Source organism: Moschus berezovskii, chromosome 17 (genome assembly GCF_049115385.1).
Source record: "Moschus berezovskii isolate FMDL1 chromosome 17, NW_MosBer_1.0, whole genome shotgun sequence".
Taxonomy (NCBI): domain Eukaryota; kingdom Metazoa; phylum Chordata; class Mammalia; order Artiodactyla; family Moschidae; genus Moschus; species Moschus berezovskii.
The window spans coordinates 80,157,073-80,171,715 of NC_142476.1; the positions used below are offsets into that span (position 1 = coordinate 80,157,073).

Genomic DNA, 14,643 nt, shown 5'->3' on the forward strand with positions numbered 1-14,643 from the left:
CAATTGGAAAAGACCCTGATGCTTGGAAAGATTAAAGGCAAAAGGAGAAAAGGGTGGGAGAGGATGCAATGGCTAGATAGATATATTTCAGTTCAGTTCAGTTCAGTTCAGTCGCTCAGTCATGTCCGACTCTCCGCGACTCCATGAATCACAGCACGCCAGGCCTCCCTGTCCATCACCAACTCCCGGAGTTCACTCAAACTCATGTCCACAGAGTCGGTGATGCCATCCAGCCATCTCATTCTCCGTCGTCCCCTTCTCCTCCCGCCCCCAACCATAGATAAATATATTTATCTATATTTAACATAACAAATACTAAATTATCAGGAAATATTATAAATTGGATACTTTCTAACTGTAAATTATTTCAAATGACAGAAAAATTCTAAATTCTGGATGTTCATCCCCTCTGAATCTTAAGAATTCTTCCTGCTAATTATAGGACCAAAAAAGTAGAAACAGTCAATGAAGAGGCCTTTTGTTTCTGAATGTGCTCTGCCCGGGCGGAAAGTGTGGGGTGAGGTACCCCACACTGCAAGTGTGTGAAGGGGCTGCTCCTAGCTCACAGCGATTTCCTGTGTGTAAGTCACCTGGCTTACCTGCAGGTGGGCAGCAAGTTGGCCCCCAAGCTACCACACACCCTCCTCGTGTGGAAACAGGATCACCCACTCACATCCAACCAGTTAACCTCTTCTCTACTCGCCCTTTCCTGATGTCATCCAATAACCTGCCATCAGTTCAAGTTACACTACATTATCACTCAATAGGAGGTCTCTTTTGTTGCTGAGAATTTTTCTTAATCACCAATGATTAATTCATTTTGGCTACAGACTTACCAGCACAAAGCAGAGTATCTGTTTCGTGATAGCAAAAGATGGACTAAATGGTACATTTGCAGCCCGTGTTACTTGAGCTAATTATACCTGGCAGCAGTTTGGGCTTGATCAGCTTCCAGACATTTTGTTTTCTGCTCCAGGATTCCCAAAGACATTCCTGGTTTCCAAGAACAGAACCGTTTATTATTCAAGTTTGTGTTAGTGCCTTGGAGACCAAAGAGACCTGTACGTCTTCTTTGTTATGGTGATTCCCGCCGATACACAAGGAAGAGTCCGTTGATTCCGGTCAATGACTACGAAATAGCAACTGTGTCACTTGACTTAAATAAGCTGTGCCCCCAGGTCAACTCTTAAAACTCAAAGGGGTATATGTCTTTACATAAATAAATACATAGCTTACTTATGGATATTAGATATATAGGTACTTGATTTTACAATGGAAAGAACTCGTTTTTCCTTACTAATTCTTTAAAGCATTAAGTATCTAAGGTTGGGAATTCATTAAGTCAAATATGTAAGTATAACGACCTTTTATTTAAGGCTGTCAAAAGGGATTGGGATTTATATTTATTAAGCAACTATTATGTACTTGGTTTCATGCCAGGTGTCTTATATTTGTTCTATCATTTAAAATTTCACAGCATTCTAAATTTCATTCTATAATTCAGAGCTGATGGACCACCAATCCAATTTCATGGAAAGCTGTTGTTGCTCAACCATTAAGTTGTGTCCAACTCTTTGCAATCCCATGGACTGCAGCATGCCAAGCTTCTCTGCCTTTCATTATCTCCCAGAGTTTGCTCAGATTCAAGTCCATTCACTTGATGATGCTATCTAACCATCTCACCCACTGCCTCCCTCTACTCCTTTTGCCTTCAATCTTTCCCAGCATCAGGGTCTTTTCCAATGAATTGGCTCTTTGCATCAGATGGCCAAAATATTGGAGCTTCAGCTTCAGCATCAGTCCTTCCAGTGAATATTCAAGGTTGATTTCCTTTAGGATTGACTGGTTTGATCTCCTTCATGGAAAGAAAGGCACTCAAATCAACCCAGATGGTTAGAAGCATCTTAAGTTAGGATCAAAGAGATCAGGACGTGGACATTCTGCCTTTCTGCCTCTGTGACATGCTCCTGAACTTTAAATCCTTGTTTTTTATTTATAAACTAGGGATAATAAAATTACCTCATGATGTGTTCATAAACATTAAAATAAACAAGGCAGACAAAAGCAGCTGGTAAGCAGGGCCTCCATTCAACTTGCTTCTTCTGAGTCCTGCCTCTTCCTCCCCTTCCTCCCTCTCTACTCTCACACCCCACTTCTGTTTGGGTGTTTACGAAAAAATCAGAAAGTAGCCTTAATGACCATCAAGTGACCTCATTTAACATATGATGAGAATAAGGTCCAAAGTATTTGGAGACATAAACACAGCTAAGTGGTAGCAATAACTTAGTAAAACAAACAAAAACCAAAAAACCCCCCAATTCAATGCCGCTTATGTCATGCATATTTATGTTCTAAGGAACACACCTAAATGAAAACTAAACCCCCCAATTCAATGCCGCTTATATCATGCATGTCAGTGTTCTAAGGTACACACCTAAATGAAAACTTAGTGCTACTCACCCTCCATGGCTTCCCAGGTGTCACTGTGGTAAAGAACTCCTCTGCCAATGCAGGAGATGTAAGAGACTCAGGTTCATTACCTGGGTCGGGAAGATCCCCTGGAGAAGGAAATGGCAATGTACTCCAGTATTCTTGCCAGGAGAATCCCATGGACAGAGGAGCCTGGTGGGCTACAGTCCACAGGGTCACAAAGAGCTGGACGTGACTGAAGCGACTGAGCACACACATGCACACACCCTCCACACTCCCTCTCATTCTAAACTTAGTTAAGAATTCTTAACCCTCCTACAGGACTTCCCAGGTGGCTCATTGATAAAGAATCCACAGGCCAAATTAGGAGACACAGAGATAGGGGTTCGATCCCTGGGTTGGGAAGATACCCTGGAGGAGGAAATGGCAACTCGTTCCAGTGTTCTTGCTTGAAAAATCCCATGGACAAAGGAGCCTGGTGTTCTATAGTCCATGGGGTCGCAAAGAGTCAGACATGACTGAACGATTGAGCATGCAGGCAACCCTTCTACACTACTGATGGGAATGTAAATCGGTGCAATCACTGTGGAAAACAGTATGAAGTCTCCTCGAAAAGCTAAAATTAGAGTTGTCATATGACCTCACTCCACACAAAACTATAATTCACAAAGATAGATGCATCCATATGTTCATAGCAGCACTATTCACAATAACCAAGATATGAAGGCAACTTAAATGTCCATCAACAGATGAATGGACAAAGATAGGGGCTGTATATGTATATGTAAATATATATACTATGGAATATTACTCAGCCATCAAAAAGAATGAAATATTGTTATTTGCAACAACATGAGTGGACCTAGAGATGATCATACTAAATGAAGAAAGTCAGCCAGAGAAAGACAAATAGCAAATTACATCACTTATATGTCGAATCTAAAATATGACACAAGTGAACTTATCTATGAACCAGAAACAGACTCACAGACATAGAGAACAGATTTGTGGTTGCCAAGGGGGAGGAGGTGTTCGGGGCAGGGATGGAGCGGGAGTTTGGGATTATCAGATGCAAAATGATTACATACAGAATGGGTAAACAACGAGGTTCTACTGTATAGCACAGGGAACTATATTCAATATCCTGTGGTAAAACATAGTGGAAAAGTGCATGAAAAAGAATATATATATATACACACATATATGTATAACTGAATCACTTTGTTATACAGTAGAAATTAACACAACATTGTAAATCAACTATACTTCAATAAAATAAATTTTAAAAACTGAATGTAAAGCAAACTGTGATTGTATAGTTCCATGTGCCTCAAAGGAGAAGGAAATGCAGCCCACTCCAGAATTCTTGCCTGGGAAAACCCAAGGACAGAGGGGCCTGGTGAGCTATAGTCCACGGGTTGCAAAGAGTTGGACACAACTTAGCGGCTAAACAACAGTAAATGACATGTGCCTCAAAAGGTATACAGTGACCACCTGCAAATACTATGCACATGCCCTGTGTAACAACTGCAGCTCCTGTTCAGATGTCACTGCTGTGCAGAATGACCCACCGCTGCTGGATATTTTTCAAGAATAGACAGATATCCAAATACTGATGCAAAATTTTTCCATTTTGTTAAACAGTAAGAAGGCCAAGGAGAAGACTCTTGAGAGTCCCTTGGACTGCAAGGAGATCCAACCAGTCCATTCTAAAGGAGATCAATCCTGGGTGTTCATTGGAGGGACTGATGCTAAAGCTGAAACTGCAATACTTTGGCCACCTCATGAGACGAGTTGACTCACTGGAAAAGACTCTGATGCTGGGAAAGGTTGGGGGCGGGAGGAGAAGGGGACGACGGAGAATGAGATGGCTGGATGGCATCACCGACTCTGTGGACATGAGTTTGAGTGAACTCCGGGAGTTGGTGATGGACAGGGAGGCCTGGCGTGCTGTGATTCATGGGGTCGCGGGGAGTCGGACACGACTGAGCGACTGAACTGAACTGAACTGAAGAAGGCCAAACAAACCACCAGTTTTGCCTTCTAGAACAATGGATAGATTGAAGAAATGAGCATTCCACAATCTAAGACCAATCGTACAAGGTCGACACTGAGTAAAGGGGTTAGAGGAGAGCAGACAGTTCTTCCTCTCCTCATTCCTCTTCCCACTGGCTCTCATTTTAAATTGACAAACAGTGAGCTTTCACAAGTTTGTCCTGTTCATACTTCCTCCGCATTCTCTGAAGCCCACGGCTCATGAATAAGCCCTTAGCACATAGTTGTTGGACACGACTGAGCGACTGAATTGAACTGAACTGAACAGTCATCAACAGCCTCAGTGGTTGTGGGACTGGTACTAATTTCCTTCACCTTTCATACACACTTCCTTGATTGCTTTATTCTTTCTCCAAACATTCATCCGATAAACATTCGCTGAGCTCCTGGACCCTTTCAGGCCCTGTAATGGAGATAGTGAAGAAATAGGTAAGAAACAGCTCCTGCCTTCAAAGAACTCCAACTCTAGAGGAGGACATGGATATGGAATCAAGTAACTCTTTTTGATGGTGTGTGAAATGTTATATTGGGGATGATTCCCTTTCAAGTGGCATTCACTTTACTTACTTTCCACCACATCTCACACGGCCACAGAAGACCTCGGAAGCTTTAAAAAAAAAAGTGCAGCTGTCAGTATGATTAACACAACGGCGAGACATGGGGTATGAGAACGGATATAGGTGGTTTTATAAGGATCATGCGGTTGTGTGGGACACGCATGTTGAGCAGAGACTACAGACACTTCGCCCCAAACTTCCTTTTGCAGCCTGCGATGTCAGTGAGCTGTGCGTGGAAGGCTTTGCTTCCGGAATAGGAAGGCTGACTAACCCATGAAGCTCTGTATTACTCATTTCAGCAATCATTTGCTTTTCCCGATGCAACATATAAAACTGGTACAAGACACAGCAAAAGAACTTAGTCAGGTCACCCACATTAATTTAGGACATGTTGCTGTTGACTAGTTGTGGGGACTCTCTGTGTTGAAATTTATAACAAAGCCAAAAGATGCTGGGCTTAAACAAACAGCATCTCTGAGAATCTCAGATCAAAACTTATACGACAGTTTGGGGGGAAACAATTCAGCAACTTTTATTCAAATTAAACTACCCAAACTATTCTAGATGAAATTATATTTTGGATACCTATTATTTGCATAGACTTCCCTGGTGGCTCAGTGGTAAAGAATCTGCCTGCCAATGCAGGAGCCACAGGAGACCAAGGTTTGATCTCTGGCTTCAGGAAGATCCCGTGGAGGAGGAAATGGTAGCCCATTCCAATATTCTTGCCTGGCAAATCACAGAGGAGCCTGGCAGGCTATAATTCATGGGATAGCAAAAAGGGTCAGACACGACTTAGCAACTAAGCAACAATGATAACAATTATTTGCATAGTACTACTCTTACAGATACTGTAGAGAAGTATACAAAATATGCTTCTGCTCCTCAAGGAATCTGCAATCTGGTTAGGGGAGGAAGTTTTAGGCATGTGAAAAAAAGAAGTAGCAAAACCAGGCACATGCAATACATTGCTAAATGACTGATGCTGATAATCAGAGATATGTGTACAGTTAAATAACCATAATCACAAGTTAGAGCAATCTATAAAGAAATCACACTTGATGTAAGCTCTGAAGAAGAGAACCACTTGGATAAAACAGAAGAATAACAGGAATAGGAACAGGGGGGCAGAAGAGTGGAGCAAAAGGCAGAGGCGTGGGGAAGTGGCAAAGTTTTAGGGAAGTTAAGGAAACAAGGACTGGACTTGGCTGCAGCAGAGGAACCCGGCGAAAGAGTAGGAACTAGGGCTGAGAATCAGGTGGAAGTCAGACTAGCAAGAATATGAATGCAAAGTCAAGGAGTTCGGACCTCCTTCCATAGGCAATGGTGAGCCACTGCACACTTTGCATTAGTGGAATGATGGGATAAACCTGGAGATCATGTAGGAGAAATAGCAGGAGTCAGGGGTAGGGCCAAGTATGTGGGGAGAGATGTCAGAGCCCCATGAGGCAGGTTATTTGGCATTTCTTCGGCTTAATATATTCTTTAAATAACCTGTTCAATATCTACTTAGTAAGGTATAAAGGAATATCCTATGAGTCTAGACTAGTACTTCTAATATTTTTATCAAAGTATTTAATTATTAATACTTTTTAATAATTTAATTTAATAATTATATTAAAGTATTTGTATTAAAGCCACTTTGTATTAAAAGTAGATGTATTATGGTCACCAACTATAACATTAATACTCTTTTGGAACTTTCTGGTTTTCAAGTTAAAAATTGTCTCCCACTTTTCAGACCTCAGGTGTTTCCTCTTTCCCCCTGTGATTCCTTGTCACATTCAAATTCTTGGCTTGAGTTTAAAATCATGAGGCCCACCATTTGCCCCTGTAAATAGTGCTATATGGCGCATTAATCATTTTCAGAATTTCAGGGCACTGAACCACCTACCCCGAGGGACTCTCGGCTTGCTGGTTTCAGACTTGATGTGGCTTTTTCACACTGTGCAACTTCCTATGCATGTGTTACCAAAATAAACCCAGGTAGGTCAGTATCGGTGAGGACGAGTCGGTTCAATTTTTATTCTTGGGTGGGCATTGCCTGTTCTGGCAGAAGTAAGACCAAAATGCATCTTGCCAATTATGAAATAGACATAACTGGAGAACTGAGTGACGTGGCACTTCATTTTGATGTAACATGGCGGTGGTTTAGTAGCTAAGTCATGTCTGGCTCTTGCGACCCCATGGTCTATAGCCTGCCAGGCTCCTCTGTCCATGGGATTCTCCAGGCAAGAATGCTGGAGTGGGTTGCCATTTTCTTCTCCAGGGGATCTTCCTGACCCAGGAATTGAATCCGGGTCTCCTGCACTGCAGGCAGATTCCTTACCGACTAGGCCACCAAGGAAGCCCACCGAGCTACAAGGAATGTAGTGTATAGACATTATAGCATCACTCAGACAGGGCTTACCAGATGGCTCAGCGGTAAAGAATCTGCCTGCCAATGCAGGAGCTGCAGGAGACACGGGTTCCATCTCTCGGTCAGAAAGATCCCCTAGAGGAGGAAATGGTAACCCACTCCAGTGTTCTTGCCTGGGAAATCCCATGGACAGAGGAAACTGGCAGGCTACAAACAATGGGGTCACAGAGAGTCATGCGTGACTAAGCAACTGAGCACTAGCATGTAGATATTATAACATCACTCAGACAGGTCGCCCAGATAGTTTCCTGGCTAGTGCCCCTCATTCCCTGCACATGATTAGGACCAATCAAGCTTTCCCTCTTAACTATCCTGTTTGATAAAGGCAGTTGATAACTCTAGGATGGCTGCCACCAACCTAGTCAGGAACCAGGTGGGGCCATGCACTAAGGTTCAGATGTGCATGATCACAGATCCTAGGTCACCCAAGGGTAAAGTTAAATTTGACTATGTTTCATATTCTCTAATCTGGTCCTGAACTTGTCACATTGGCTCTGGGGTTACCTCTTCAGTTCTTACTCATATCTGCTAAGAAAGCAGTAGGCAGCAGAATAGTCTTTCTTGGATTCGGTATTAAATCACATGACTTTATCTATCATATAACCTTATTGGACTGCAAAATGCTTTAACATTGAAACCTCTGAAAGAAATGAAATCCATAAGTAATGAAGTACCATACTTTTTAGTATTGATTTGCAATCTTTTTTAATGTAGATGACTTTAGTGGATGAAAGAGCCTACTTACGTCCTCATGCCCATGCCAAATAAAATATTCCACTCCAGAAACAAAATTTATGGAACAAAACTCTACACAAAAAGATTAATACAGACTTTAATAACATTGTATTTTATTAAATATTTTAATCATTATTTGAGGCCAAAAATATACAGAAATTATCATAATTAGAAACTGTAGATCTCTAAGAGACCTTTATAAATGATAGACAAAATGACTCTGTTTCAAAATTGATTCTACTGTATGAGTTGTATACTGTGATAAACAAGTCAACAGTTAACCATTTTGTCTCAGTGAGGTTGTATCAGTTGTGGAGAATGAATTGGTGGTTTTGTTCACACACACACATACGCTGAAGATGACTATAAGAAAACCCACACCACTACTGAAAGTGTAGACCTAACCAAGAGAAATATGAATTCTCTCTGAATATGCCCTGTCATCCTGCAATATATTTCAATCCACACCTTGAATTCTGTCCATATAATCCTGAGGATATAAGAGAAGGGAAGCCATTTCTCCCTAAAAAGAACTTTCCTCAACAGGGGCTATGTGAGGATCAACAGAATACCACAAGTGAGGCTCAGCAACAGCAGAACCAAAATATAGTCTTAAAAAACAAGAAAAATATACCTGTGATGGACTATTTCCAAGACATAGTTCTGGAAATGTGGAGTCTGTGACTTCCTAACCATGAAATCCTCTCCTTAATTCTAGAGACACAGACAAAGCTGTGATAGCAGGTAGATCACCCCATGTATACAGCGTCCTATAGGAGAACACAGGCTAGACCTAGGGTGGGAAGGCGGGCAGACTCTGCCACTTTACTACCCAGCCTCTTGAAAAAGACAATTGCCTCGATCTCAGTTTTTCCATCTGCACATCAAGGGTAACTTGTGGATAGGTATTTACAAAAAATGACAACTGAAATAGATGTTACAACTGAATAAGGGCTGTGTGGGGAAAGGTGTGTACAGAGAGCTTGAAGAAGTTAGGGAGAGTCTCTGAGGAAGTGACACTTAAGTCACCATTTGAAAGACAGGAAAGAATGAATCAAGCCAGTGGAGGTGGCAGTAGGGAGATCATTGACTGCAAAGGGTGACTTTGCATGAAGGAACATTTTGAACTTTACCACCAAAGTGGCAACACTCAATGGCACACCAACCAACAGAACCAGTGCTTATTACAGAAAACAACATCAAATCACACCTCTCGATTTTCTTCATTTTTTCCACCACTTATTCCCTGTGCATCAATACTCAGTCCATATATATTATTTGAACTCTTACTACTGACTTAAATATTTTTCAAAGTCCAATCATGATCCCCAGAGATAACTGGCTTAGAAAAAGTATGTTCTGGGCCTCCACCCTAGAATGACTAAGTCATCAAAGCATCTAGGGGGAGGGATCCGAATCCCTCTGTAACAACCATGTTAGGCAACTTCAGTGGACCGAGCACTAAATGAGGTTTTGCACACACTATCAAAGCAGACACTTGTGTTCCCTGACCACAGGGACCCCACAATACAGTCTAGGTGATAAGACACCTGTACCTGACAATATAAGTAATACCTCTTGTTAGGACACAGGTATAACCGATAAATTGCTGGGGAAGGAGTTCAGGGGTCAGAGGTCAAGGGAAATACCAGTTTCTCAGTTGCAGGAACTAGACGCCTGTCCATGTTGCACCCTGTGGAGTAGAAGTGAGGCTGGTAGCCTCTGAGTTATATGGGCTTTATGAAGGAACATCAGTCAGGACACTTAGCTTAGACCATGCAACATTACAGATGTAATCAGTAGCAGGGGAACATCTGTGCAGAAGAGTCCTGCCTAACATCTTTAGCAACAGAAAACCTGGGAAACATAGAAGCAGAGCAAAGTGCAAATGAACAGAGTACATGGGTTCTGGGACTAGACCCCCAACCCCATTAGAAAAACCATTCCAGGAAAAGTGATCTGAGTCACTAGGAACTCCACTCATCTCTTCAGGTCTTGCTCTTCTTCACTTATAAAATCAGAACTGCCAACTCTGGAGGTAGTTCTAGCCTTGGAAAGAAGCAATGCTACATCCTGCACCAGAAAGGTTTAGACTTAGGCTCAAACTACATCCATACGTAACTATAGTTGCCCATCCCTTTCCAGAATTGATGCCTAGATTGAGATACTCTACTGAGAAGATTGTTTTCCTGGGTGCTACATCTTTCTTTCTTGTGTTAAACTCCAAGGTCAGTGTGGACTTGGTTTGGACTGGACATTCTGATCACCTAGACCAGAAATGCCCTTTACTCTTTCCTACATTAATTCATCTCACTGGACTTGACTTCAGGCTTTCAAATAATATCTTCTGATGTCATACCATCAGGACAATCAACCCTGGAAAAAGAGATGTTTACAAGCTGCTGCAGAAATGACGGGGGAGCAACCTGCCCCATGGCTTCCCCTATTCTGCATATCTCTCATCTCCGTCCTCCAAGAATCTTGATGATCCGGGATTTTGAGGCACTTTCCTAGGGCATGCCTCCACGTATCCCTGTAATGGTGGTCGGTTAAACAAGCTTCTGGAAATGTGTACCACCAGCAACTCCCATCACTAGCAGCACACGGCCAATCCTGAAGAGCGTGGATGGATAACTGAATACAGAGAGACTTAACATTCCACCCTGGAAAGGTTTGCAACAATGGGTTTATTAGTCCCCGGAGGTGTATTGCATGCATTCATAAAAGTCATCATTTCTGTGATTTATGCCTCTGCTTCAGTTCAGTTCAGTTCAGTCTCTCAGTCGTATCCGACTCTTTGCTGCTGCTGCTGCTAAGTCACTTCAGTCATGTCCGACTCTGTGCGACCCCAGAGATGGCAGCCCACTAGGCTCCTCTGTCCCTGGGATTTGCGACCCCATGAATCACAGCACGCCAGGCCTCCCTGTCTGTCACCAACTCCCGGAGTTCACTCAAACTCATGTCCATCGAGTCGGTGATGCCATCCAGCCATCTCATTCTCTGTAGTCCCCTTCTCCTCCTGCCCCCACTCCAAAAGTCAGGAATGTCAAGATTCTTCATCCTAATCTGTTAAGGCTTCACAGATAACCTACCTTTGTGACTTTTTCAAAAGATCATGACCTGCTTCTGCCACTGACTCACAACAGCGTGTTCAGAACCATGCATATAGGACTGTACACTGACTGGCTATATCTGGTCTATCCAGCACCTAGATGGCCAACATGTTAGAGGTGGGCTTTGTATTCTGAAAGTCAGGGCTCCATCGTGTACTTCCGTGTGCCTTTAATACAATAACTTAAACATGCTTGTTATTAGAATTTTTTATATATGATATCATTAGTAATATCTATGTAATAGTTTGGTTGGGAAAACTAAGTGAGGAAATTAATAAAGAAGGTCTTACAGTGCTATATACATGCTACATGTTCAAAGTGTCAGCTGAGTTGATTAAATCGGAATGACCAGTGTGCTGGTACCCACAGAGGTGGCTGCTTTTTTTTTTTTTTTAATCATATACTGAAAAGAGTTTTCATTTCTCAAAAATTCTAGTCCAGAAAAATGTGAGCAGTTTTGTTCTGCCTTCAGTGCCCTGAAGGTTCCCAGATAGAAAGATAACAAGAGCTATAAACCCCCAAATCCACAAAGTACTACCAGCTACCAACTAAAATACAGAATTTTCCCAATTCTTCCTCATTTGGTGTGCCAGGCAGCTAATGAGAAGGTGCTGGTAAAAACAGTGGTTTCCCCTAAAACAAACTCATTGACCTTTTGCCCTTTCTAAGGTGTTTCCCTCTTCAGCATCTGAAGAGCTGTAATGTTTCATTTTTTCCACTGAATAACCAGTAACCACAAAAGCAAGTTGTTGACTGACATACTGGGGAAGAAGCTGAGCGTAAGTGAACCTTCCCTGGGAACTACTATTTACATCACCAACTTACCTGGGACTCTTCCGATACACTTAGAGACAAACCTACCCCTACTGGGGAAATTGGTGCTTCTCAAACATTAAGATACCAAGTATAAGCGCATATTTGGATTAATACTGGCAAGCAGTCATCATAGAAAATTTGAAATAGAACACTATTTGAACATTAGTAGGGAAAGATGAATTGAATTTGTTTTTCAAACATGACCTTACGATTTCTAACACAGAGACCCCAGAGGATGGGCAGTAAAATATGTTTGAAAATGTGACCATGGATAAATAGTCCAAAATTTGGATAAAATTCAAACTTTAAGTACCAGCATGAGAGCAAAAAGCCCTCACATTTAGTTAAAAAAGAAAAAAATGAAAGTCTTTCTCTGAAGAATTAATCACTGCTGCTTAGGTGACCATAGAATTTCAACTACTGAGAAAAACAGGAAAATATTAGCAAACAATGGAATATTGAGATGAAAAAAGAAAAGGATCTCTTAGAAACTTAAACATATTATTTACCACACCTTATTAATGACTGAATAGCATCTTGAATTATTGAATTAACATCTTTCAAGCACCCTCATATTTCAAATTCCAGGGATTAATTATTATTCGTTTCTTACTTGCTCTATCAGCTGCATTTAACACAAACAGACTCTATATTTTAAAAATATCATCTTTCTTCACTTCGTTCAAAGAGGTATCCCTTTTTGGTTAGTTATATTCACAAAGCCCACTCCTGTTCCCTGCTTCTTTGCCAGACCACGCTTCTGCTGCTTCCTCTCCTCTCTCGGTTCTGAGATGCTTTTCTCGTTGCACAGGTGTTCTCACCATGTCCCATCTGTGCGCTGGGGCCCTCCAACTTTCGACCTGCAGCCCTCACCTCTCTCCTAAGAGCCAGACCCTGGTGTCCAGCTGTGTTCAGCATCTCCTGAGGGGCTTTGCGAATATAACTAACCAAACTGAACCCTTGCTCCTTACCCTCTATTCCACCCTAGCCCTCTTCCCGAGTCTCCCCGTCACTTGGTGCTGTTACTGTTCACCTGTTGCTCAGCCCCCAAGCCTGAAGGCTTCCTCGCCTCCTCTTTCTCTCCTACTCTACATCAAGTCCTTCGAGTGGATCCCGGCCACTCTCTGTCCAGATTTTATGATAAAGCTGGATGCTTCCTATGACCTCCCCATCGTCTAGTCCTAGACCAAGCACACTGAGTGATTTCCTATACCACTGAGAATAAAAGCCAAACTCTGGGTTGGTCTACGAGGTCCCCATTATCTAGTAACAGTAACACTTTAACCCTGCCATCGCTCTTGTCACCACCCATGACTTCATCATCTCCCAGCACAGAGCCCAGACCTCCTGTTGCTTTCTGTCCAGATGCACATCCCTAAGGCAGTCCCATGACTTGTATCTTGACTTCTTTAAGGTCTCTGTTCAACCACAACATCCCTCTAAAGACTCTCCTTGAAACCTGTTCCTTACTCTCTAACATCATCCTCTACTTCTTTTTCTCTCCTGGCTCATAAATCACTCCCAGGCATGACATCATTCATCACCTATTCACTGACTGTCCACCCTTCACCACCTTAGAAGATAAGTCCCTCGGGCGCAGGGCTGTATCTCTTTTGTTCTCTTCTTTACTTCCACTGTTTAGAACAATTCCCCAAACATCATGAGAACTAATAAATTGTCTTTAAATAAAATTAAATTTTAATTGAACATATGTAAATTATTTACTTAGTAAGCTACATATTATAGGTGTGGTCAATGAATTCCTTTGGTTTTACAAAGTTCCCAGTTGAATCCCTGTGGGGTGGCTAGTGATAACATCCATGGTTCTGCCATCCATTTCTATCTGTACATGCAAGATGTCATTTATACACAGATGCAAGTGTTACTTGCATCAACAGCAACTAAACCTGGACACTAACTAGTTCCTTGTGAACGAGACAAATAATAAAATATTCTCAATAAAACTGAAGACACATAGAGTCAAGAAGCTTAAGACACCACACATATACAAAGAAACCACACAAATAAAAAGCAAATGATTAGTAGTCACACATGTGGTAATCAAACTGATCACAAAACCATGGGAGGAGAAGATCAAGGCCAAATCATTTGATTCACCTCCAACACTATCAACCTACACAGTTTCCACAGAAAACCTTCTGGGCCATTTATTATTGTCTGTCCTCTAGAGTTTTTAGAACAGAGTATGAAGTCTACCCACAGAAACGTTCTTTGAATAGGTCCAAGAAGAAACATCTTGGGAGACTCACTGAATAATGATATAATGAACGCAGGCTTTCGCACATACCTTAATGGAGTATGGATCTCCTAATGTACGTATTCATGAATATCAAGTTAAACCTTCTTGGAGATTCCAGGAACTGAAAGACTTTCACCATTAGTCATTTTGACAAGGACTCTATGCCATTTACTTCTGGCCAAGGATCAGGAGAGTCACGAGGGAAACCAGATGCTCAGCTTTCATGACAAAATACTGGGGATTTCTCAAGGACAGTCC

General features: G+C 41.9%; 1 protein-coding gene across 3 annotated transcripts in view; it reads right to left on the minus strand.

The window, feature by feature from the left end:
* LOC129551702 (uncharacterized) overlaps positions 1-14,643 on the minus strand; it is a 447,940-nt gene that overhangs the window by 93,921 nt on the left and 339,376 nt on the right. The window lies entirely within an intron of this gene.